The sequence below is a fragment of the Hippocampus zosterae genome, chromosome 12 (genome assembly GCF_025434085.1).
Source record: "Hippocampus zosterae strain Florida chromosome 12, ASM2543408v3, whole genome shotgun sequence".
NCBI classification, from domain to species: domain Eukaryota; kingdom Metazoa; phylum Chordata; class Actinopteri; order Syngnathiformes; family Syngnathidae; genus Hippocampus; species Hippocampus zosterae.
The window spans coordinates 1,943,311-1,947,859 of record NC_067462.1 but is presented as its reverse complement, the minus strand read 5'-3'; the positions used below and the strand labels follow the sequence as shown (position 1 = coordinate 1,947,859).

The 4,549-nt window shown below is 44.2% G+C and overlaps 1 long non-coding RNA gene across 1 annotated transcript; it reads right to left on the bottom strand.

The window, feature by feature from the left end:
• Positions 1 to 2,115: 2,115 nt before the first annotated feature.
• Positions 2,116 to 3,864, bottom strand: LOC127611873 (uncharacterized). Its single transcript, XR_007965489.1, has 3 exons — positions 3,595 to 3,864; positions 2,753 to 2,948; positions 2,116 to 2,490 (listed from the first exon to the last, which is right to left on the bottom strand). It is a non-coding gene; the product is annotated as an uncharacterized LOC127611873 (long non-coding RNA).
• Positions 3,865 to 4,549: the final 685 nt, after the last annotated feature.

The following is a 4,549-nucleotide window of genomic DNA, read 5'->3' as shown; positions in this document are numbered from 1 at the left end:
ATTGGATTTTTAAAAAAAATTTGCCTCTTGTTGCAGTTGGTGTGTGGGCATTTCTGTCAATCACCGTATCTTGCGTTGATCGGCCCGACGCGTGGCACTCGGATGCGTCTCCCCCCCACCCCTCCTCTTCGGAAGCCGTCGCGGCGGCGTGAAAATAACGCGCGGCGGTATAGTTAGCAGTAAACAGCAATTAAGAAAAGGCCTCCTTTTTGCATAACTCATGACATGAATGATTGGAAAAAGCACTTGTGCCACGTCGACAGCCCCCACCCGGGTTCTCTGCTCTAATTGACTCTGAATAATTCAGCAGCCGTGAATTTCCCGCCGACACCTTCTCGGCTATTAGCCGAGGTATGTGTGATTTTATCATCCTAATTTTGCGCAATGTCGACTTAAGTATCGAAGAAAAAATCACAGTGCAGAGGTACCGGGTTCGATTCCAGCTCCGGCCTCCCTGTGTGGAGTTTGCATGTTCTCCCCGGGCCTGCGTGGGTTTTCTCCGGGTGCTCCGGTTTCCTCCCACATTCCAAAAACATGCGTGGCAGGCTGATTGGACGCTCTAAATTGTCCCTAGGTGTGAGTGTGAGTGCGAATGGTTGTTCGTCTCTGTGTGCCCTGCGATTGGCTGGCAACTGATTCAGGGTGTCCCCCGCCTGCTGCCCGGAGACAGCTGGGATAGGCTCCAGTACCCCCCGCGACCCTGGTGAGGATCAAGCGGTTAGGAAGATGAATGAATGAATGAATAAAAAAAGTGGAAATGTCCTTCATTTTCTCTGTCAGGGAGTTTCAGGCATTAGCTTATTACTGTACGGCCGTACGAAAAAAGGTCAAACAGTCGTTTGGAAATTGTAGTCTACTACGCTTTATTGCACAATACTTTATTCTGGACTTTTTGTTTTTCATCCTGCACTTCACAAATACTCCAGACATGAAAAACTAAAAGCAGCATTAAAACAAACCGGGGGTTGGGCGTAGATAGCGTTCTCATAAAAATAAAAACAGACAAACCCATTTTCAAAACGAATTCAGAGCACCGGAATTTGTAAAAAAAAACACAAGTCAAAAGGAAATCATGAAAATATCAAACGATTCCAGCCCTGGTCCGACTGAGGGCCCAAGTGCGAGTTTGCTGATAAGATAAGATAAGATAAGATAAGATAAGAAAAACCTTTATTAGTCTCACAATGGAGAAATTCCCAATTCACAGGCCAACGGGAGTCCGTACGGTACATGGGCCCCGAGATCAGCTGGGAGGTGATGACAGAGATAAAACGGGAATGCGGCCGCTCATACGGCCCACAATGGCGGCGGTTAAGCGTGTCCGAGCACAGCGTGGTCCTTTCACAACAAGCAAGAAGGCGCCATTAATAGACTCCATTAGTAAGCATTAGCGTGACATCCACAACATGTCCACAAACAAGGATGCCTTTCCAAAGCGCCGACCGTTCCAACACTTGCTAAATGAGTTTTTGGAATCGGGTTCAAAGTCAGGACAAGGGCCCGGGCGAGGGCGGGCGCAGCCCGTCCGAAAAAGAAGGGTTATTGTCAGAGGCGACTATAGGAAGCCGAGTGGCGGAGAGAATGTTTCGCGGCCGCGGGCTCATTGGATCAACACAAGGATTCATCAAGCCTCAAATCGCATCAGTCGAGCCTGAGAGATTCTGGAGAGTTGCCCGTTAAATGCTGGACGTCCATTTGGCTGCGTTGAATCTTGCTCGTATGCGTTTTATTGCTCCAAGCGGTCGGGCCAATAACCGCCTTCCTTCCTTTCATCTCGTCAACTTCATGTTTAATAAAAGGAGATGTAATTGGGTGATGAGGGAGAGCGTCAAGCTTTCGCTTTTATTTGGACTCCAAACGTTTTTTTTTTTAAGCATTTCATTCCATTACAGAAATGTTGCATTTTGGTTTTAGTTTTAGTTTTAGTTTTAGTTTTAGCTTTAGCTTTCGTTCATTGAAATAACCTTGGAAGTGATGTCACAGGAGTAGCTTGTAAGATTTCCGTATTTTACCCATCAAAAGGCCAACTCGCACGGGATGAAATGAGCCGGTGAGCAACCTCTGCAAAGTTAAAAAGTAACCACCACTGACACGAGGTTCACAGAGAAAATCATTATCATTATAGTTATCAGTCATCCGTATCGATGGGGGGGGGAAAAAAAAACAGTTGTTGTGTCTCTCTTGTAAATACTGTTATATTATTATTAGGACATCATAAGCTATTCCTCGGTCACATTTTTGATTTTTTTGTAGTTTGGAGTGTCACAAAAGCCAAATAAGAAAAAAAAAACACATCGCTTGATCACTAGTTGCTTGATGTTGGCTTGAAACAAAAGTTTTCATTTCTGGTGAAAGAACAGATTCGACTCTCTTGGTAGGTTTGATGCCTCTATCAACACAGAAGACAATAGTCGTCGAGTCAAAATGCTCTAAATCAGTTGACTTTGAAACTGTACGGCAGTGAATGATATCACGTCCCGGGTTCCTTTTCTGAAATTGTCGCAAAACGGGAAATAGAGTCAACAAATTGCTCAAAGGGTTAGCAACCATGTTGTTGGTGGAAGTACTGCGCTTCAACAGGCCGGACTTTGAACTACAGAAATTGATTCATCCCAGGCCCACTTTGAGGTCACTAACAGTCATTTCTGAAATCAGACCTTGTATATAAGTATGGGGTGGGGAAAAAAAGCACATCACAGAAGGACCAGTGAAGAGTAGTTAAAAATAATAATAATAATAATAATAATCTCACCTCTCCAGTGGTTTGGACCCAGCAAGGCTTTTCTCTTGTGGGAGAGGAGGGAAAGGCTGCTCGTTTTTGCTGCAGATCGTGCGGTTGTCCTGCACCGTCCGCGAGGCCACCAGCTGCTCGGCATTGCTCAAATTCTTTTGCTCCAGTGACGTCAGGAGAGAGCAGAGCTGCACTTTTGGAACACGGCCGCGGTCCTCTGTGGGGGAAACACACAAAACAGGGAGCTTAGCCTAAAAAAAAAAAACAAAAGTGGCTCAAGTACTTACTTACACCCTGTAACTTTCAGTCAAAGCGCAGATTTGGTCAAAGTAGAAAAAGAAAACTCTTTCAAATAATAATAATAATAATAATAATGTATTTTATTTAAAAGCGCCTTTCATGCCACCTTAGGACACTGTACAGACAATAAGAAAATGTAAAAATTGGTCATCCTACTTACGTAAAAGTACAATTCTACAGCTGTTGTTAACAGCAGAAAGGAGAAACAAATCATGATCAATTTATTATTGAAAATTATAATTGAACAAATATACCGCGGTTGATTTATTATTTTTTTCTACGTCATGTGTCCAACATTCGCGTGTCGTTAACAACGTGACGAGCCTATTTTGACAAAGTAAATGTTTCTAAATGTGGACAGGGAGTAGGCTAAAAGTAGCCGTAGCACTAAAAGTCCTCCGAAAAACAAACACTCCAGGACAGACACCACGTAAACTACCCAAGCAGAGCTCCCAAGAGCCCACAAGTGTTTGTACTTTTGTTGCCTCACATTAAAAAAAACTACTGTGACATCTCAATAACCACAACGCTTTTCTTCCCCAAGGATAGAAACGACCGGTTACCTCAGCGTGCACCTTCAAGTGCTCGTCCGCTGCTTTCCAAGAACATTCCGAAGCAACGCAGTGGGAGTCAGTCTGTCAGTCGGTCGGTCAGTCAGTCCGCCGGCCGGCAGGTTTGCTCTTCTTCGACTTCTTCTTCGTCGTCGTCGTTTTCTTCTTCTTCTTCTTCTTCTTCTTCTTGCAATCAGTTGTCAGTCGAACACGCCGAGCGCATTTTGGCGGTGGGCAGGGCCTGGCTTGAAGATCACTTTGATTGGCAGCTGGGATGACGTCACGTTCAGTCCAGAAAGTGCTAAAGAAATTATTACACATTCATTATTATTATTATTGATTTTTTTTACAGTGTACAATCAACACATGTTTAAATGTACTGAATTTGAACATGTACATAGCCTGCGCGTGATGTGTTAAAACGAACACGTATCATTTGTAGCCCAGTAGCAGAATTTTAAAATCTTTTCTTCAGCTGAATTCTGAACGAGCTGCAGCTTTTTGATGCTCCAGGTGTTTTCTAACACCAATGACCTTTGCTGTGTTTTGGTTTTGCTGAAGGAAATTGGAGTTTTAAGAACTTTTTTTCAGCGTATAACATAGTATACTCAACTTTACTGGACGGTGTAAACAAGCATAAATTATTGTCCTGAAATGCGGACTTGCGGTGTCCATTCCTTGGGCTTCTTCCCATCAAAGCGAAGCTCAGTGCCATGTGGGTGGAGGTGCGCTGCTGTGCTTTCGGAATAATTGCAACAGGGTGCAGCCCAACAACATTTATTGCGTCAATTTCCTAAATGTCCTCTAAATCCAATTTTGACGATCACAGACTCCTACTTTTCAGCAATTGCTCATCGCTGACCCTCTAATGACTTCTTGTTATTTAACCGGCGACTGCCCTTCAAAGAAATCCACCCATCCGCTTTCGCTCTGCCAGGCCCCTCCTGCAGCCGTCTTCAATTGCCGC